A 23,408-nucleotide genomic window follows, 5' to 3' on the forward strand; every position below is an offset into this window, starting at 1 on the left:
AATAAAGGAATGAAGGAATCTGGTAAACATCATGCTGAGTGAAATAATCTAGTCCCAAAGGGACAAATATCATTTGTTCTCCCTAATCAGTGACAACTAACTGTGCACCTAACAGGAAACCTATTGAAATGAAATGGACACTATGAGAAACAATGACTTGATCAGCTCTTGTCCTGACTGTTGAGGAACAACTTACTACTTTATTCTTTTTAATATTTTTTTGTTCTACTTAATACTATTGGTTGAACTCTTTAATTAACATACAATTATTCTTAGGTGTTTAAATTTAACTAAAACGTGATCCCCATTAAAAATAAAAGTGGGAATAAGAGAAGGAGGTTATGTACAGTTCAGCACATGCTCGACTGGACTCACCCCCTAATGGTTGAGTTAGAAACGTGCCAAGGGATTCCAATTCAATCCCATCAAGGTAGCATGTACCCATGCCATCTCACTAGTCAAAGTGACCAGTTTCAGTTCATAATTGATCATAATGATAGGATTAAGTGTCAAAGGGATCACATAAACAAGACTAGTGACTGCTAATACCATCAAAGAAGGAGATAAACCTTTCTCTGAAGGGAGGAGAGAACTTCCACTTTGACTATGGCCTTGTCTAAATAAGATCAGAGTCAGTGAATTCAGGAGGCTTCCATAGCCTTAGCAACTCATGACAAGAGCCTCGGTGATTACTAATGTCATAAATAAAAGATTGTCAATTGTTAAATCAACAATGGGAGTCACTGTGCACTTACTCCTCATGTAGGATCTCTGTCCTTAATGTGTTGTACTATGTGAATTAATGGTATAACTAGTACTCAAACTGTACTTTATACCTTGTGTTTCTTTATGGGTGCAAACTGTTGAAATCTTTACGTAGTATGTACTAAGTTTATCTTCTGTATATAAAGATAATTAAAAATGAATCTTGATGAAGAATGGGATGGGAGAGGGAGTGGGAGATGGGATGGTTTCAGGTGGGAGGGTGGTTATGGGGGGAAAAAGCTGCTATAATCCAAAAGTTGTACTTTGGAAATTTATTTTTATTAAATAAAAGTTAAAAAAATATGTGTTTAAACAGAAATAAAATGATAAAATGTGAGGCAAAATGGAAAAAAAAATTAGCTACTTCTCCAACTACATTGTACTCACACTGCAACCAAATTTGACTATTCATTTTTACGTGATGTGTCTTGGACAAGTATACCTGATTACTATATGCTGATTCCCCTAATTTAGAATGGCTTTATCATCAGTCTCTAATAACTGGCACCTTGATAAGCCTTCAGTGCTCATTATTCATGCCTAGTAGCCACTGAGTTTGTCTCAATCCCCTCAATTTTAACAATTTTAACTATTCTGGTTTCATCCGATTGCACATAGCCTATATAGAGTCTAACCATGTTGTGGGAAGGACATTGTTTCTGTCACTACAATTTCTAAGCAGCTTATAACAAGTTTTTTTTTTTTTTGCTTATATTATATCCTCAATATCCATTTCTTGCTTTGAATTGAACAGGTATTGTAATTATATAAAGGGTACTACTATAAACATATATTGGTTACTATCTGAAGGAGAATCACAGTGACATTTTCAAAACTAAAATTACTTCTGAAACAATTTCCTTATATAAAACAAAGAACTTGCAGTATGTGTTTATCATTCACATACGACAATACTTATATAAACCTTTCAGACCTACTTATCAAGAAGATCATGATTGGTCCAAACTCTTTCATCATTCATTAGATAATTCTTTAGAAGACTTTAGATTATTGCTATAATTATAGCTCCAGATACCAATTATAATTTTACAGAAATTGGGTGGCATGTACTTGGATACAAATTTTGTAGTAACATGGTAAACCTGCTTAATTTGCTTTGAAGCTCTGCAAGTGGTGTGCAAGGCTGTGTAGCAGTTATCTAAGTAGGAGTGGTGCAAATAGTTTTAAATTTCAGCTATATCTATAATATTAATTATAAATTCTTATATTTATCCTGTTGGGTTCTTTGTGGACTAAATGATTTTGCTTTTCAAAGTTATTTAGATTAATTTCTGTTTAACCATAAACGCCATGTATAACTTATCTTGATAAAGATTTTAATACATTCCAAATTTTCTAGATGCTTCTTTGATACTGCTTAAAGCAAAAGTAAATAGCATTCTTTATGCTTATTTGTACCTTTATTTGCATTTTCCATATTTTTGTAACTGCTTTTACATGTCATTCCACTGTATCTGTGAGCTTCTTTTGGGTCAAGACTTTGTCTCTCCTCAATGTTTTGTAGTTTTTGTAATTCCAGTGATTGTTGTTTCTAGAATTTGAAAGGTGTTTAATAACTAATAAGGATAAATCAAGAATAAATAACAAAACAAAAACTCCGTAAATAACCCCTAAATTCTAACACAAAATAAGGTAGTGTTTTCCTTCCTTATAAAGGCTACAGCATCCCAGCCCATTTAAGGGTAAGATTTTTTTTAGAAACTTAATTAACTTCAAAAGAGGCAGAAGAATGATACATATTTTGTGAGCACTCAGACATAATTACAAATTATGAGACATAAGAACATCCTTCACTTAATACATTAAAAGAAAGTAAGGCTTTGAGAACAAGTTTTATCGTTAATTAAAGAAGCACCTAAGAAAACAAACAATGGAGTTGGACACTTTGGCATAACTAAAATTTATGAGACATAAGAATATCCTCCACATAATACACTAAAACAAAATAAATCTTTGAGAACAAGTTTTATAGTTACCTCTCATAATACAACTCTTTGAGGACAGAGGCATTGCTTGGGAAATTAGTGCACAGTGAATCCTGTTGTTTATTTATTTATTTATTTTTAATTTAATAATTAACACTCTTATGTATGACATCAATGATCACCCAAGGCTCTAGACATGAGCTGCCTAGTCTATGGAAGCCTTTTGAATCCACAAACTCCCTCAGTATTTAGACAATGCCACAGAGAAAGTAGAAGTTTTCTCCTCCCTTCAGACAAAAGTACATCTTCTTTGATGATCACTTTTTCCACTGGGGTCTCACCCACTGAATTTCTTCATATAGTACATTTTCTGTTGCCACAGTGTCTTGGCTTTCCATGCCTGAAATGCACTCGTGGACTTTTCAGCCAAACCAGAATGCTTAAGGGCTGATTCTGAGGTAAGAATGCTACTTAAAGCAACTGTCATTCAATGAGTCTGCTGTATAGACTGCTTCCCATGTTGGAGCAAGGATAAGGTTTTAAAGAAGACAGAGTGTGTTGACACATTCCTGGTATCCTCAATGTAGTATCCAATTTCTCTAATGGTTTTGGCTTTGCCTTTTTGTTTTACCAGAATTTCTGTGTCTTAGATTCTACCTCTGTTCTAAAATGTCTTTTCTTAAAGTAACTGGATAAATGCTTTCATCTTATAGAATAATCTCTTTTAAATTTTGATGAACTTGTAATTATTGTACACATTTTGGGGTGCAATGAGATATTTCAACGCATGTATTCAGGTCGTACTTCTCATATAAAGGTTATTAGTATTTCCTTACCATTAACCACTACTTTATGTTTGGAGCCATTGAGCTATTCTAGGTCTTCAATATATATAAAATATAATATTGTGAACTATATATCAAGCTCACCATGATGTGACACACCAGATATTATTTCTTCTGTTTTTCGGTACCCATTATCCAACTTCCTTCTATTCCCCCTCGTCCCATCCTTTCCAGTCTCTGTTAACCATCATTCTATGTTCATAATCAAAGACACACACACACATAAATGAGAGGGTGGGAAGGATGGAGAAAGGAGAGAGAGAGAGAGAGAGAGAGAGAGAGAGAGAGAGAGAGAGAGATGAGAGAGAAAAAAATGTCTTCCCCCTGTTGGTTCACTTCAATTCCCAAATGGCTAACAACAACTGAGGTCAGGCCAGACTGAAGCCAGAGGCCAAGAATTTCATCTGAATCTCCCAAATGGGTGCAAGGACCCATGTAATTTGGGCATCTTTTGCTGCTTTCCCATGAACATTAACAGGGAGCTGGACTGGAGGCAGAAGAGCTGGGACTTAAATCAGTGCTCCTGTATGGAAAGGCAGCAATGAAGCAGCAGCTAAACTGTCACAATGCTGGCCCCAGATTGAATTTAGCTCTCAGAATATTAATCTGAAAGTAATTCCATTCTTCCAGGGCAGTATGTGGTTAACTACATGCCTTGGCAGTCCTCCCTCTCAAAATGACCAAAATGGCACATCTGTGGGGAAGGCCTTTTCCCAAATGTCATCATGCAGACAGCTGTATGATCTGCTTAATCATATGTTCACATTTTCAAAACTAGTGGGTGGCATAAGCTGAACAAATACTAAAATGACAACAGGATGACAGCTTACTCTCTTCCACCTAATTTTGGTATAATTCTATAACCTTGGTGTCAAAATGGTTTTATCCACAGCAGTGTTGGAAGACAGTCAACAGAAGTGTAACATAAACACCCGGAAAATACCCAGGTGCTTTGCCTGAGCATTCTGTTAAGAAATTGAAAACAACGATGGCTATGGATGTATGACATAACGCTATCAGTTTCAATTTAGGTTCTCTGGTTTGACGGAATCTTCAGAGGAAGCTTCTACAGTTCTGTGACTATTTCTCATCACCTAATCCCATTTCATATAATGAGTAACTTTCAGAAGGGAATATACTTTCCTATTGGAAAAACATCAGATATTTTTGTAGAATAGTCTGAAAACAACATTAATATTTATCTTTCTACACTTGAGGAGGGATTGAGAAATTTAAAGGGCAACTACATGTTTTTAAATAGTGAAGAACACTAACATTTCTTTACCTTCTGCTAAATTATATTTCTTTTTTTTAACTTTTATTTAATGAATATAAATTTCCAAAGTACGACTTATGGATTACAATGGCTTCCCCCCATACCGTCCCTCCCACCCACAACCCTCCCCTTTCCCACTCCCTCTCCCCTTCCATTCACATCAAGATTCATTTTCGATTATCTTAATATACAGAAGATCAGCTTAGTATACATTAAGTAAGGATTTCAGCAGTTTGCTCCCACACAGAAACAAAGTGAAAAATAATAGATGATTTTTTTTTAAATGATGATGAAATCAGATCAGACCTATTGTCATGTTTAATCCCAGTGAGAGTCAAGTTGGGAGTTGATAATTTTTTTTTTTTTACAGAAGATCAGTTTAGTATGCATTAAGTAAAGATTTCAACAGTTTGCACCCCCATAGAAACACAAAGTGAAATATATTGTTTGAGTACTCGTTATAGCATTAAATCTCAATGCACAGCACATTAAGGACAGAGATCCTACATGAGGAGTAAGTGCACAGTGACTCCTGTTGTTGACTTTACCAATTGACACTCCTGTCTATGGCATCAGTAATCTCCCTATGCTCCAGTCATGAGTTTCCAAGGCTAAATTATATTTCAAAACTTATTCTATGTGTTTATAGGTTGAGGTTCAGAATCTAAGTTTCCCAATAACTGTTATTGTTAGAATCTAGTATGCTTTTCTTGTCATTCTGTGAAGATTATCTTTAAAGGACACACTGTTAATTGCTTAAGCCTATCCATTTCTCCTTCCTTTCTTGTCAACAGAATCCCAGTTGTATTCAAGGTTAAAATGAATCAGCTAAAAATTTACATTCTACAGTGTATTTTTAGCTATTCATGGTAAGAGATGTAAGTATATGTAACTGGGTGGGACATCTGGGAAAGCTGACTGATGACATGCAAAACATGTTGAAAGAGACCTTTTGCTTTTCCCCACTCATCAATATTTTTGCTTTTAAATACAGAGACTAAGCTCTGAAGCAGAACAGCCATTCTGTGAGCCAGAGGCTGTGGGCATTCATGGATGTTCAGAATGGATGAGTTTCTTGAGGCCCCTGTGCAGCCCAAGGTACTCATGTAGGGTGATTTAGGTTTCTGCAGTATACTGGGGCTCTTTCTTCCATTTTGTTCTTTTAAACGTGCAGCACTGAGATTTCCTCTAGGTCGGGAGATAACTTTTTAAGGTTCCTTAACCTTGAAAAGGTGATGCCTTATGCTATTTCTGACACAGAAAACACAGATACCTAAAGGGACAAAATGTCATATTCCTTGCAGAAGTGTGATGAAATGTATGGTAGTTTGAGGATTAGCTGGTAGTTTGGATGTTTATATTTAACGCTGTAAAATAAGAAAATCAGATTATTAAATTCAACAATTTAATCTTCTCTACATGCTAGCCAAGGGCACACATAGGCATTATCTGACACATTCTGAAATAAGCATGCTTTTAGGGAAGGGTAAAAACACAACACATTTTTCTAACTGTTACAAACACAGGAGGGGAAGGGAAAAAATGGAACATTTTACAGCAGAAAATTAAGTCAAGGAGTATTGTCACATAACTTCAATGGTAAATCTAGTATTAGCTGAATATAATACATTACCTACCTCAGTATCCTACATGTAATATTTTATTAGAGAGAAGCAACATGCATGATACAAATAAAATTATTTGTACCTAAAAGAATGAATTCATACAATACTTTACAGGGAAAGGTCAGTTGTCACCAAGATAATTAAGAGGGAAAACTGGCCTTGATTTTTAATGTTATCTTTTTTCTTTTAGTAGGAGGCAAGAACAAGATAGATTTTAGTCAAAAAATCTAGGAAAATTAGGTTAATTCTCAATGAGATATTCACCAAACAGCTTGCAGCTTCTGAAGTGGAGAAAGAGCTGAAAGAGATGACAAATAAATAAGCAGGGGCTGAGGAAGGGGCCACGTTCAACAGAGTCTCTGTCAAGAGCACAGCAACACAATCACGTGCCGCAGACAACAGAGATTCTATTACATATAGCAAAGTCTTTATGTATATTAGCTTAAAGGAGACTGAACAATGTAGATTTTTAAGTGATCCAATTTCACCTTGAATACAACTGAGGTTCTGTTGATAAGAAAAGAAAAATGGATATGGCTTAAACAATTAATAGCATCACCTTCAAAGATAATCTTCAGAAAATGTCAAGTTAAACTTGACTGAATGCAGAAATACTCATTTGTGTGTGTGTGTGTGTGTGTGTAAACACTGAGGAGTTTATCATTATAGTAGAACACACACACTGTTTAAAATCTGGTCTGTTTAGACATCTTCACTTCCACATTTATGTTAGCTCTATTCACAATCACCGACAATGGAAACAACTTAAGTGTCCATCCACTGATGGATGAGCAAGGACAATGTGGTGCATGCACACAATGAAATATTACTAGGCCATGAAGAGTGGAATCTTAACATTTGCAATGGCATGGATGGAATTGATGTTATCAACATTAAATGAAATAACCAAAGCACCGAATGACGGATCATCTCACTCATATGTTGAATCTAAAAATCCCTAAAGTCATTATCACAGAAGTGAAAAAATATAATGGTATTTCCAGAGTCTGGGAAGGGAAGGGGGAGGGTGGGATGGGGAAATGTTGGTTGATGGGTACTAGGTTATAGCTCGATAGGAGTAGGAAGTCATTAAGTTCTATCACACAGTAGGGAAACAATAGATAATGCACTGCTTATTTCTCCATTAAAAATTAGAAGATAGATTTTGCATATTTGCAACATAAAGAAATGTTAAATATTTGAAGACATGAATATATTTACCCTGGTTGGAAACTACACAATGTATACATGTACTGAAATATCACACTGTACACATTGTATCCCTAAGATATATATATATATAATTTTTATGTCTGTTAAAAATTCATAAAACTTTAAATTAGCTTATATATGTGTGTGTGTGTATATATATATATATATATATATATATGTATATAATATATAAAGATCTTTTCCAAAGGTTGTGTTACATCTTTCCTCTCACCACAACCTGGGTGTTTTGCCCAGACTGAGGGAGTATAAAACTCTGTTGAGAGCAGGGTACAGTTGATTAAGGAAGACTTTCTAAAAATGATTTGTGAAGCATGACACACAGGGAGTGAGTGGTATAGATGGTGAATTTTTTTTTTTTAGTCAAAGTTCCAGATAAAGAAGAATAAAAAAAGGCATTAATACATTTTGGTTTATAAGAAAATGATATAGTTTGCTACAAAAATTTGGAATCCTGGAGACTAGTTCTAAAGGGTTTCTATTTAATTTGTGTGTTAACCTAAATGAAATGCTGTAAGCTATTAAAACTGTTAAAATTGGAGATTTTGATATTTTGCCTTATTTCATATGGGGAACAGTTAAAAAATATACAAGGTTGAATACAAATGATATTTACAGAAGGAATGTGGGCCACAGAAAACTTTTTAAAAATCTATTTGCCATTATGAACTTGTTTAAAAATAATGATTTTTCATCAAACTAATTTTAGCTGTATTTCTTTTTTTTATACTTTTTTTTTGTTTTACTTTTTTTTTAACTTTTATTTAATGAATATAAATTTCCAAAGTACGATTTATGGATTACAATGGCTTCCCCCACATACCATCCCTCCCATCCACTACCCTCCCCTTTCCCACTCCCTCTCCCCTTCCATTCACATCAAGATTCATTTTCGATTATCTTAATTTAGTTGTATTTCTTACACATATTTCTTGAAGCAGAATTGAAACAAGGCAATGGCAAAATGACTGCACTGAAAAAGGTGGTGTATAGCTGAAGAGAAATATGCATAAGAATCACACAGGGGAAGTAGATTTATATTTGTCTGACAAAAATTTAGACTTTGACTCCTAATAAGGACATGTGCAGAGGTCCTTTTGGTTGATACATTTGAGAAAACATAATATTACTAAGTGACGTCTTTGTAAAAGAATGCCATCAATGTACCATATATTCATTGCTTATTATATCCCAGGTCAATCATTTACTATCTACCAGATCTGGGCAAATAATTCAGCATCCTTACCCCTAATTTTCCTCATTAAACTTGGAAATAATAATTACAGTTTCTCCATTCAATTGCTAGAAAAATTAGATTACTTTTTAAAAACACAGTCCAGTAGCATAAATACAGTTAATAATTATTATGTGTTATTTTCATCATTACCATTTTGTTTTCACCTAAAGTGAATAAACAGAGACCCTACCCCTAAGGAACTTTGCATTTAGAAGGAATTTACTAGTATCCTTTATGTATTCCACTGTGGTCAATTATCAGAAACATTTTAAATATACTGTGAATTGTTCCTAAAGAGATGTGTGTAGAGGCTGACAATACATCATTATCTACTTTTCCTGATCAGAAAAGTCCTTTTAGGCAGTAATAATCTAGCAGATAATAATTTTTTTTTTGCATTCAAGGATGGTACTATCAGTATGAATCAATATGAGTATGTAAAGGGTTTCTGATATTAGAAGAATATGAAGACAGTAGTGTGGGTTAAACAGTCTTTTATTATTAATATAAAAATAACATATTTCATTCATTTCATAGTTACAGTCCTAAGGAGACAACCATAAATACTTCCATCCTTCTCTCCTCTTCTTCCTGCAACCCCTCTTCTTCCTTCCTTTCTTTTTCTTCAATTTAATTTTGGCAAAGACATACTTTTAGTCTATTCTGTAATCACAGGCTTAATTCACCACTAACCATGATATTCTTTTTTATATATTTTTAAAAATTTATTTGACAGACAGAGAGACGGAGAGAACGGTCTTCCTTCTGTTGGTTCACCCCCAAATGGCCGCTATGTATGGCACTGCGCCAATCCAAAGCCAGGATCCAGGTACTTCTTCCTGGTCTCCCACGTGGGTGCAGGCGCCCAAGCACTTGGTCCATCCTCCACTGCCTTCCTGGGCCACAGCAGAGAGCTGGACTGTAAGAGGAGCAATCGGGCCTACAACCCGGGGCCCATATGGGATGCTGGTGCCCCAGGTGGAGGATTAACCAAGTGAGCCATGGTGCCGACCCCCCCAACCATAATATTCAACAAGTAAAGAGTAGAAATACCACAGTTCCACAACAAAATAAACAGGGGCTAAAAACAACAATCCTATCACAAGATGTCCATTTAATTCTTATACAATTTTGTATCCCATATTAACTGCTACATATCAGACAAAATATAAGACATTTGTCTTTTGGGGATTGGCATAATGGTTTCCAATTGTATGCATTTTGTTCCAAAAGACAGGATTTCATTATTTTTTAATAGCTGAGTATTTCACAGTGTATACATACCATATTTTCTTTATCCAGTCATCAGCTGATGGACATCTTGATAGATTCCATATCTTACCTTTTGTGAATTGAGCTGCAATCAACATGGGGGAACAGATAACTCCGATTTCATTTCCTTTGGGTAAATTTCCAGGAGTAGGGTTGCTGCGTCATATGGTAGATCTAATTTCAAATTCCTAAGTAATCTCTACACTCTCTATCATAATGATTGTACCAGTGTACATTCCCACTAACCGTATATTAGAGCACCTTTTTCCCCTATCCTCACCATCATTTTTTCCTTTTTGATTTCTGGATGATAGTCATTATAACTGGTGTGAGGTGAAACCTCACTGTGGTTTTTAATTGTGTTTCCCTGATGGACTGTGTTCCTGTGCTTATGTGATATGAACTGTTGCAAAAAAAAAGTCCATTCAGTCCAGTCCCTTACTCTAGTACCCTAATATGACATGATATTTTGTAACTAGCTTGATTTCCTGCTTTTTTAAACATTATAGTCTTTGGTTGTCTGTCTAGGGTGAGATGGGTAGATTTCTTCACATTTACTCTAGAAGTGAGTTGGTAAGAATATGCCTCTACTCCATATGTCATGTGCCCTTTTGGTGCCCAATCTACTAACAACATAGACAAAAACTCAAGCATTTAAAAATTTTATATTTGCACATTTATCGGGGATATAACCTGTGTTTAATACTCATGTTTCACTTTCTTGATTATCTGATGAAGCAGATTGTGGTATGTATGATGAAACAGATACCACACTGGTTTCAACACTCAAGTTTCTTCCAAAGAATAGAGTTCCTTAAACATGGGATATTGCATTTATTTGTTCTCATAGATATCCTGAGTCAACTTTAAATAGCTTAACTCTGCATTATCACTGCTTTTCAAGTACTTATATCCTTAACTATAGGGTCATCAATCCTATTCATAGGCACTTTTCTCTATAATTTATACTACAATATTTCAAAAGTACAGAAACTGAAATCTCATTCAATTATGTTTAACAAGAAAATGGAATATTTTCAAGTATATCTGATCTTGTATCATGGCAGTTCTTGACAAAATAATAGAAAGCAGATGATTTGCTTATTATTCTAAAAGTCTATTAGGTGAAAGAGCAGGGCTCAGGGACTGGAATAAAAGCAACCAACACTATGCAGATAACTCTGCTGGGGATAATTAGCAACTTTGTGGGAGAGAATGGTTGGAAAGCTGCTTGGGATGGCTGTATCCATAAAATGAGTTCTGGCCTTTAGACTTCAGATCTAGGTTCTTGCTAATGCACACCCTGGAAGACAGTGGGTTATGGATCATGTACTTGGGTGTCTACCAATCATGTGAAAGAACAGAATTGAGTTCTGGGTTTCTGGCTTTGGCCTGGTCTAATGCTGATTGTGGCAATCATTTGAAAGAGTGAACCAATGAATGGAAGATTTTTCTTGGTTTTCTGCCTTCCAAGTAGATAAAATAAGTAAATACATACTATACAAATAAATAAATAAATAAGAGGTGGGTGTGTGGTGCAATGGTTGAACCACGGCTTGTATCTCATGTTGGAGTGTCTAGTTTGTGTACTGAATCCTCTGCTTCTACTTTGGCTTCCTGATAAAGCACATCCTGCAAGACCCCAGATAATGACTTAAGTACTTGGGTCCACTCACCACATGGGAGGTTTGGACTGGGTTCTGGGCTTCTGGCTTTGGCATTGTTGTTGATGAGAGCATTTGGGGAGTGATGAAAGATAGATGGAATCTCTAGATGTCTTTCCTTGTTGCTCTGCCTTTCAAATAAAATAAAAATAATTTCCTAAATTTCATGGAAAATGGAGTTAAAAATAAGTTTATTTTGGTTCAAAAATATTTTACATCCATGCATACTTATTTCATACCACACATTTTCCATGAAAATTTTGAAGACCCTAACATCTTTTTCTGACTACCTTGCTTTTCTCCCTCTCCCTCTTCTGTTCTATAACAAATATTTATTGGGTGTCTTCATGTGCCTATGCTTATGGGGATACAGAGATGGCTAACTAGTACAGGATCCCTACCTATAAGAGCTGCTAGTGTGTATATATGGAGACAAAGACGTATAAACAATGGCAATGTAGAGCACATGCTGTTAAAAGTTAAAAAAGACTCTAAAGGAAACAAATTCATATGGTGGGAAAAGATGCTAACACGAAGGAAGTGAGTTTAGCTGTCAATGATAATCTTGATTCCTCCCGAAAACATGACAGGATACTCTAAAAATTGAGAGCTGGGTAAAACATCTGTTGGACTACCAACACAAGAGGATTTGACTCTGCCTGGAGAGTATGCACTGAGGCAGGCAGATGCAGAGAACATAGAGGGAATAGGGAGAGGTGCCACTCACCTCTGGCACAGTTCACTCAGCATAATCCTTAGTCCTCAGCCCTCTCTAGACAAGGGAACTAGACTAGACTTGTGGGTGCAATCAAGGGCTGAATTAGTTATATGTGCTGAAAAAGTCTCATAGTGTTTATTTCATGAGGACTGTAGTCACTTAAATTTTTGATGCTGATCTCTCTGAAGCTCAGACAGAGACACACAAAAAAAGCATTCTTAGGGAAGAATGCACTGTTTCTCTAAGTTAAGCTATTCTCACCATGAAATTCACATAGAACCCGAGAAAAAGAAACCAAAGCTAAATGTCTGCTAAATATTAGACACAGAGGTCCATACGGCCATTATTGATGGAAAATAAATGTCTAACTAGCCAATGGAAATAAAATCAACAAGAAACATTCTTCTTAAGGACTCTAAATAAAGGCTATCAAGACAGTTTCAAAACCTGGCCAACCAGGCAAAAGGCAGGAGATAGATTTTTTGGAGTAGCAAAAATGACTGCCCAGCCAGGCAAAAGCCACAGGCTAAAATCATTTCACAGAGGCTGTTTAGCTAAGTTTTGAAAAAATGTGCCAAAGTGAGCAAGAGATGTATAAATTTTAAAGAGCACTGGATCAATCCAAAGACCTTTATTAGTGGCAATAAGGTAGTTGGCCTATAAGTGATTGGATCCTTTCCCACAATATTTGGAAAATGAAAACAAAATTTGATTGGGCTCAGCTAATACATGGTCAAGTTAAGAAATAAAAAGCCAGCATATTTGTCCCTTTTTCTTCCTATTTCAATATGTATCACCACTAATTCAGTGAAATCAGTTTATCAGAATTTGACATCTAATGTTAAATGAAATAGCACAATACATGGAAAGTTTGAGAAACAAAAAGCAGAAAATAGTTGAATGTGTTCTTATGACCATTTATGTATCTTTATACAACTGAATAAAATATCCCCCCTTTTGTTTGTTGTTGTTGTTAAGTCAGGTTTTTGAGTATAGTTAATATGTAGTAAAATTCACCCTTTTTAGGTATTTAGTTACACTAGCATATCTTGAAGTTGAGTCAAATTATGTAAAGGAGTGCACAGAACCTTTGCAAGACTTAAGGAAGTCCGAAGAATATAAAATAAATTGCACAAGAATATCCTGTTATTTCACAGCTTCAGAGCCTTAAATTTTACTATTTAGTTTTGTCTCACTGCTTAAAACACTTTCAGTTCTTCTAGCTAAAAATATCCCATTTAGAACAGAAGATGACCTAGGCATTCTAAAAAGTACTTACTTTAACAATGATATGAGGCATGGAGATACATAATCAGTGTATCAGATCCATACCTAAGCAGCTAGACTCCTGCTTTGCCTATTAAAACAGGTGTAAAAGCAGTGGCAATTACTTTCCCATGTAAAGAAATTCCCCTAGCTGTGTATCTTTATTCAGAGTTTTCTATAAATCTGATCTAGGCAGTCATTCAAAATATTCAACGAGTTAGAAGGCATTAGAGAGAAACTTCCCTTGGGGCTGGCAATGTGGCATAGCGGGTAAAGCTGTCACGTACAATGCTTGCATCTCATATGGGTGTCAGTTTGAGACACAGATGCTTCACTTCTGAGCCAGCTCTCGAGTATTAATGTGCCTGGGAAAGTAGCAGAAGATGATCAACTACTTGGGTCCCTGCATCCACATGGGAGATCCAGAGGGAGTACCTGGCTCCTAGCTTGGCACAATCCTGACTGTTGCAGCTATTTGGGGAGTAAACCAGCAGATAGAAGACCTCTCTCTCTCTCTCTCTGTACTCTGACTTTCAAATAAATAAATAAATAAATAAATATAAATATGAGAGAGAGAGAGAGAGAGAGAGGTATGCTGTCTAAAATTATACTCTGAATTCAGCTATTGATTATGGTCTTAATTTGCCTCTTACCATTGCTGTGGGAAAAAGAAAAGAAAACTTTAAAAATGAACTTTTTGACTGATTTCTTTTAAATTTTTTAGAAGATTTGTTTGAAAGCAACTGCTTGGGCTGGGGCAGACTAAAGCGAGGAGCCGAGATGGAAATCCATCGAAGTCTCCCACATGATTGGCAGGAACCCAAGCACTTGGGCCATCTTCTACTGCTTTTCTCAGGCCATAGCAGAGAGCTGGATTGGAAGAGGAGCAGCTGGGACATGAACCGGAACCCATATGGGATGCTTACTATGTCACAGCGCTGGTCCCCCTGGAATGCATTTTTAATTGCAATTAAAAGCCCTATCAATATGTCTGATTATTTAGATGGAGGATCTAAATGTTTAGACCAGTTAAAAGACTACACTTCACTAAGGTGAACAAACCACAAAGGAAAATTTCTTTCCATTTTCTGGGAACTGTTTTGTTGAAGAGAAATCCATTAGTAAGCTCTCAAGCATTCTCCTGTGTTTCACAGAGACATTGGCATTTCTCCATAGGCAGTTTGTTTCTGAAGTGTGCAGTGGGAGGATGGGTAATGTTTTCTTTAGTCACAGCGTCACTCAGCAGGTCAAGAACACTTTGCTAAGTTCTTAGCAGTTTCTCACAGAGTAAGCAAAAAAGTAGCTTTTTGTTCTTTCTCTTGATACTTTGATTTTTAGTAGAAGTCTTTGGAAAAGATGAAATATTTCCTTATTAATTTTGCCCAAATTTATAATTAAGAAAACATATTCTTTATGCAAAAAATAATAAAGTCATATAAGTGATATTTAAAATACCTGAAATAATACCACCTAGAGAGACAAACAAAATCCTTGCTAAAATAGGGGTTACAGTTTAGCAATACAGATATCATGTTAGTTTTGTGCAAACCGTTTATCATTTCAATTGTGGTGTTTGTTATGTTGTGAAAATGCAGAGTACCCTAAGAGAGCACCATTTACTCTCACAGCTATTTCTCTCTGCTTCTTACATCATTTTTACATGACTTTTTTTTTGTCTTCCATCAATAATCTATTTCATTCTACAGTATGGCTGTCCAAGCAAAACAGCTTATTTAGAGAAAGATTACCTAAGTGTATCTAACAGTCTATTCCCTTTGTTCTGGGTTTCCTCCAGACACCTGGGGGAGCAAATATGGATTCTTAAGCTAGAATGTGAAGCCCCAGATTCTCAGGGAAACATTCTTCAAAGCAGATGCTGTAAGGTCCCTGGTCACAAGTACACTGACAGGTCACCCCCAGTGCAATGTGTCTCATTGAACAGATATCGTCTCAGACAACTTCTAATGCAGCAGCAGAAGTCCATACTACAGATGGCAACAAAGGTCACAATACCAGAGGCATTTCTTCTCTTAACTACTAATGGGCCATGCAGTAGCAAAAGGAGAGAGATTTCTCAGGCTTTATATTGAGAAAATTGCTTGCCATACCACAGTCATGAAATTGAAGATGTAGGCAAGTGTGACCTGCAGTTCCAAGTTCAGCCTTTTGCAGAGTTGCAGACTATCTAAAAAACTGATTTGAAGGGGAAGATAAACCATTTATAATTAATTTCTAATTTGGTTAAATTTAAGATCTATAGTTTGTTATTAAGTGTGGTTGATGTGCATAGTGTTTTCGTCTATATTTAATATAAGGGAATTTCAAAATGTACTTTTCATGTCATAATTCAATAATTATAAAGGTCTGACTCATGTTAGAAACTAAAACCCATGCAGTTGATATTCAAACTTTAATAATTTTCATGCCATATAAACAGAAAAAAAGCTGTTATAATTTGTTTAATATATTTAAATACTGAATATGAGAAAACTATTTACAAACTTCTAATGTTATTTTTGAATGTTTTTCATGCATTTTATTTTATTTTTATTCATTTGACACATATAGTGAGAGTGAGAGCCAGAGTGAGAGGGAAAGAAAGTTCTCCTTGTTGCCCTGTGCCTTTCGTCGTGGCCTTCTAGCCACCTTGCTGACTGTGCTTTGCTGCCCATACTAAGCTACCTGTGGCTGCTCATATTCACGCGCTTGCTCCAAGTGACTCCTGGCCTGTTCCCTGCCTGGTATGGGCCCAGCTTAGCTTCTAGATGTCTCTTTCTCCCCTAACTAAAGCCCTCCCTTTCCTGTACATTTCTCTCACTGAATAAAATGCTTAAAAACTTAAAAAAAAGTTTCCATCCTCTTGCCCATTCCCTGAATGCCTACAACAACCAAAGGCTGGAGGGACACTGAAGCTGGCAGTCAGGAACCCAACTCAGGTCTCCTGTGTGAATGCCAGGAACCTAACTACTTGAGTCATCCCTGCTGTCTTTCAGGGTCTGCATTAGCAGGAGGAAGGAGTCAGGACAGGAGCGAGCACTGAGCCCAGACACTTCTATATGGTCCTTGGTTGTTGCAGCCAGGGACTTAACCACCAAGCCAAACTCCCACCAACCTGCCCTCCTTTTTTTACATTTGAAGGAAACAAATTAGATTTTTTGTTACTTTGTTTTCTCATATTACTCCTGTTCAGAGAGAGAAAGCCAAAGGAATATCTGATCTCTTTAATAATTTTATCCCTAGGTATCTTTGAATGAATTTGGATCAGCAACTTAAGAGCAGATATGTAGGTCACTGATTACATAATGTTCATGAGGTTGCAAAAGCTTTACAGTTTTTCTCAGCGTCTTACCATATCATACATATGCTCACACAGAAACCTGGAGTTCTTTATTATTATTTCTTCTATAAATGTTTAATTTCCATCTACTTCAAAGGAGGCAGGGAGAGTGAGAGAGAGAGAATGTGAGAGAGACAGACAGTAGGACACACACACACACACACACAGAGAGAGAGAGAGAGAGAGAGAGAATCTTCGACATACTGGTTCACTCCCCAAATGCCTGCAAAAGCCAGGGCTGAGCCAGGCCACAGCCAGGAGTCTGGGCTTTGATACAGATCTCCCATATGGTTGGCAGGGCCCCAAGCATTTGAATCATCATCTGCTGCCTCCTAGAAAGCATTAATGGGAAGCTGGATAGGAAGTGAAGTATCTAGGACTCAAACTGGCACTCTGCTCTATGATACAGGCATCCCAAAACCACAGTTTAACCCTTTGAACCACAAGGCCTGTCCCTAAACTTCAAAATACCCAGTCCTTGTTACATTACATTAATTCATATCGGATATCCTGATTTCACTGTTTTGAATCATAAGTACAGTAATTTCATAAGGTTCAATTTAATACTAGTATATCTGGATACCAGTAAATATAATTCACTTTTAAAGTGATTCATTTATTAAAAACAAAATGTAACATAACAGATTATACAACAAACTTCTAAACAAGTATCTTTAGATCATCTGAAATTTAAAGATCCATTATGAAATAGTCATTTGTGATTTATGATTTTTACATTCATTGAACTTAGATTGCAAATAGATAACTCAATTTCATGTAATGAACTTTTAAAATATTTTTAATATAACCCTACCATATAACCCATCATCCCACTCCTTGGAATTTACCCAAAGGAAGTAAATTGGCAAATAAAAGAGTTGTCTGTACCTCAATGTTTATTGCAACTCAATTCGCAATATACATGACATGGAATCAACCTAAATGCCCATCAACAGAAAACTGGATAAAGAAATTATGGGATATGTACTCTACAGAATACTATACAGCAGTAAAAAAAAAAATGAAATCCGGTCATTTGCAGCTAAATGGAGGAATCTGGAAAACATCATGCTGAGTGAATTAAGCCAGTCCCAAAGGGACAAATATCATGTTCTCCCTGATCAGTGACAACTAACTGTGAACCTAAAAGGAAACTTGTTGAAGTGAAATGGACACTATGAGAAACAATGACTTGATCAGCCCTTGTCCTGACTGTTGAGGAACAACTTTATTCCTTTTAGTATTTTTTGTTCTACTTAATACCATTGGTTGAACTCTTTAATTAACACATAATTATTTATTCCTTTTAGTATTTTTTTGTTCTACTTAATACCATTGGTTGAACTCTTTAATTAACACACAATTATTCTTAGGTGTTTAAATTTAACTGAAAAGTGATCCCCGTTAAAAATAAGAGTGGGAATAAGAGAAGGAGGAGATGTAAAATTTGCACATGCTCAATCGGACTTACCCCCTAAAGGTTGAGTTAGAAATGTGCCAGGGGATTCCAATTCAATCCCATCAAGGTGGCATGTACCCATGCCATCTCACTAGTCAAAGTGATCAGTTTCAGTTCATAATTGATCATAATGATAGGATTAAGAGTCAAAGGGATCACATAAACAAGACTAGTGACTGCTAATACTAACTGATAGAATTAAAAAGGAGAGAAGGATCCAATATAGGAAACAGGATACACAGCAGATGTCCTAAACAGCACTCTGGCCTCAGAATCAGCCCTTAAGGCATTCACATCCAGCTAAAAAGCCCATGAGAGTATTTCAGGCACAGAAAGCCAAGGCACTGTGGCAAAAAAAAAAAAAAAAAAAAAAAAAAAAAAGACCTAAATGAAAGATCTCTGTGAGTGAGATCCCAGTGGGAAGAACGGGCCATCACAGGAGGTACCTTTCTCTGAAGGGAGGAGAGAACTTTGACTATGGCCTTATCTAAATAAGATCGAACGAAGTCAGACAACTCAAGAGGAGTTCCATAGCCTTGGTAACTCATGACAAAAGCCTCAGGTGATTACTGATAACATATATAATGATGTCTACTGTTAAATCAACAACAGGATTCATTGTGCACTTACTCCCCATGTAGAATCTCTGTCCTTAATGTTTTGTACTGTATTAATTAATGGTATAACTAGTACTCAAACAGCACTTTATACTTTGTGTTTCTGTGTGGGTGCAAACTGTTGAAATCTTTACGGAGTATATACTAAGTTGATTTTCTATATATAAACATAATTGAAAATGACTCTTGATGAAGAATGGTACGGGAGAGGGAGTGGGAGATGGGATGGTTGCTGATTGAAGGGTGGTTATGGGGGGAAAAAGCCACTATAATCTAAAAGTTGTACTTATATTTGTTAAATAAAAGTTTAAAAAAGAAATACACAATAAATAAGTCCTAAAATATTTTAATTTTATTTAAGTTATTCAAGTTTTTTATATTTCATATATACAGATTTATGAACATAGTGATACTTCCACCCATATCTTCCCTCCTGCCCACACGCCAACCTTTCTTCCTCCTCCCTCTCCTATCCCCTCTCTCAAATTTACAAAGATCTATTTTCAGTTTACTTAATAATCATAATGTTAACTCAACACTAAGCAAAGAGTTCAACAAATAGTATGATGAAAAAACATTGTTCCTCAACAGAACAGATTAGGGTTGTTAAATAATCATTGGATCTCAAAATGTCCATTTCACTATAATACATTATATTTTAGGTACTTTATTAGTTATTCTAGACCAGGGAAAACATATGATATCTGTTTTTTGGGGATTGGTTTATTTGACTAAGTATAATGGTTTCTAGTTGCATCTATTTTGCTGCCAAAGATAGGATTTCAGTTTTTTCATAGCTGAGTAGTACTCCATATTGTATTTATGCCATCATTTCTTTATCCAGTCATCAGTTGATGATATCTGGGTTGATTCCATATATTAGCTGTTGTGAATTGAGCTGCAATAAACAAGGGAGTACAGATAATGCTTTTACATGCTGATTTCTTTTGGTCTGGGTAAGTTTCCAGGAGTGGGATGGCTGGATCATTTGATAAGTATACATACAAATTTCTGAGGTATAGCTATACTATCATTCACAGTGGCTGGACTAGTTTACATCCCCAGCAACAGTGGATTATTGGATCTTTTCCCCACATCCTTGCAATCATTTGTTGCTTATTGATTTCTGTCTGAGAGCCATTGTTACTGGGGTTAGGGGAAACCTCACTGTGGTTTTGATTTGCATTTCCCTAATGGCTAGTGATCCTGAGCATTTTTTTCATGTGTCCATTGGCCACTTGAATTTCCTCTTTTTAAAAATGCCTTTTCAGCCATGGCATTGTCTGTGTATACAAAGGCTGTTGATTGCTGTACATTGAGATTTAATGCTATAACGAGTACTCAAACAATATATTTCACTTTGTGTTTCTATGGGGGTGCAAACTGTTGAAATCTTTACTTAATGCATACTAAACTGATCTTCTGTAAAAAAAAAAAAAGAAATTATCAATTCCCAACTTGACTCTCACTGGGATTAAACATGACAATAGGTCTGATCTGATTTCATCATCATTTAAAAAAATCATCTATTATTTTTCACTTTATGTTTCTGTGTGGGAGCAAACTGTTGAAATCCTTACTTAATGTATACTAAGCTGATCTTCTGTATATTAAGATAATCGAAAATGAATCTTGATGTGAATGGAAGGGGAGAGGGAGTGGGAAAGGGGAGGGTTGTGGGTGGGAGAGACGGTATGGGGGGGAAGCCATTGTAATCCATAAGTCGTACTTTGGAAATTTATATTCATTAAATAAAAGTTAAAAAACAAAAAACAAAAAACAAAAACAAAAAAAATTTTATTTTTGAAATAATTTATAGATTTATTGAACTGAAACACTGTAAAGAGAGAGAAACAGAGTGTGGGAGATATTCCATCCAAAAGTAGATAGTATTCATAGAACAAAAAATCAATTGTTGAAAAGGCAGTTTTTCTTACTTTATATTCAGACACTGGTATTATAACTTTGGAATCACATTCTTTTGTAGCCAAACATGTCTGGATTTAAATTTCCCCAATTTTGCTATATAGAATTCTAAATGCAATTTTAGGAATGTTTTTCCAATAATATCCTCTATTTCAACATAGAGTTATGGAACTAATATTCTCCTAATATTATTCAGAATATGATGTACATGTTTACATATGAGTCATGATTTATATTTTTGTTTTACAATAAAATTGATAACCATCAAAAAAATGCCTTTTCAAGTCCTTTATTCATTTCTTAACCGGATTATTTGCTCTGTTGTTGTTGAGTTTCTTGCACAATTTGTAGATTCCAGATATTAACTCTTTAGTAGTTGCATAGTTTGCAAAGTGCAAATATTGTCTCCCATTCTGTCTGTTACCTCTTCACTTCGCTGAGTGTATCTTTTGAAGTGCAGAATCTTCTCAGCTTCATGTGATCCCATTTGGTTTCTCATCATAATTTTTATATTCCTATGCTTAATTTCTCTGAACACTTATAAATTCATCTTTTATCTATTAATAATCATTTATGGCATTCATCAGGAAAGTCCTATAACTTATTTATTAACTCTTCATGTTTAGACTATAAACATTAGTATATAATTTACTAATTCATATTTATTTTCTGGCTAAATGTGTTCAGATCTCAGGGTCAGAAGGCTATTTATCTACTTATAATTCATTTTTTTTCTGATCAAACTAACAACATGTATGGAAAAGTTCAAGGAGAATCAGCTCTTCCCCAATTGGATAATAATATCTCTAATGTTTGAAACACACCAATCTTTAAAAACTGGTCACTGCAAATGAACAGTATGATATATTTTGTTATCAATTTGCTATATTACATTTTAAAGACTATATTGCATATTAAATACATTTAAATAGTATAAGTTATATTTATATTACATGTTAAAGACTGAGCATAATTAAATACTCTAATTTATTTCTATTAGGCTTAACCTCTTTTTTAAAGATTTATTTTATTTATTTGAAAGACAGAGTTACAAAGAGAGGTAGAGAAAGAGAGAGAGAGAGGTCTTCCATCTGATGGCTCACTCCCCAGATGACCGCAATGGCCGGAGCTGTGCCAATCTGAAGCCAGGAGCCAGAAGCTTCTTCCAGGTCTCCCACGCAGGTGCAGGGTCCCAAGGACTTGGGCCATCTTCCACCTCTATCCCAGACCAGAGCAAAGAGCTGGATCGGATGAGGAGCACCCGGGACTAGAACCAACGCCCATATGGGATGCCGGAGCTTCAGGCCAGTGCATTAACCTGATGCACCACAGCACTGTCCCCTACGTTTAACCTCTTATTATTTGGCCACCTCTATGAATATTGCATGATGAAAATTGGTAATTCAGTATTCAGAATAGACATACCATGGGTTATTTTTTCCATAATTTTGTATTAACAAATCACTTTTCCTTTATGTAAGTCTCAACAAGAATAAAATATTTTGAGGGGAGAAAGAGTCAGTCTCATATCTTCCAATGTATTTTCGAGGTCAGATCTCCTAGTGAAAACTAGGATCTTAAAAAATATATGACTTTTCAAAAAAAGATGCATGGTTGGTTTGGGTAGCACAGTAGTTTTACCCTTTCCAATATAAAACCACTATGGGCAAAGAGTACATCAATGTGTCTACTAACCACAGCAATTGGTAGTTTCAAATATTTGGCCATGGAAATCTGAGCTGTGCTATGTGTTAATGGGTTTTGAAAAACACACTGTGAAAGGACGCTAAAGATTAAGAAGGAAAGTGAAAAAATGCACACAAATATGTAGCAGGTTTATGGTAACACTATGAGTTAAGTGTGGTTACATTTATTTGCTTTGTAAATATGCAACCATGATCATTATATACAAACATGATATAGATTACATATAAATGCACATATATAATGTATACATATGAAAATAAGATTAAATAGACACATACTCATTTAGAAATAAATAGGTAGTTAAATTCAAGGTGAGTATTTCTAGGACTTCTACCAGTATGTATTTTAAAACCCCATGAAGGTGTCCAGGAATCTATCCATTTCTGATAATTTCCCTGTTTGCTGGCATACAACTCTTTAAAGTAATTTCTGATGAATCTTTTCATTTCTGTAGTGTCTGCTGTTACAGAATTAACGGTAAAACTACTACTCAAACAGTACTCTATATTTGTGTGTCT

At 35.5% G+C, this 23,408-nt stretch overlaps 1 protein-coding gene across 1 annotated transcript in view; it reads right to left on the bottom strand.

Moving 5' to 3' along the window:
- Positions 1-23,408, bottom strand: part of MEI4 (meiotic double-stranded break formation protein 4) — a 254,801-nt gene that overhangs the window by 17,250 nt on the left and 214,143 nt on the right. The window lies entirely within an intron of this gene.

The sequence above is a fragment of the Oryctolagus cuniculus genome, chromosome 5 (genome assembly GCF_051225735.1).
Source record: "Oryctolagus cuniculus isolate XC-2025 breed Fujian yellow rabbit chromosome 5, ASM5122573v1, whole genome shotgun sequence".
Taxonomy (NCBI): domain Eukaryota; kingdom Metazoa; phylum Chordata; class Mammalia; order Lagomorpha; family Leporidae; genus Oryctolagus; species Oryctolagus cuniculus.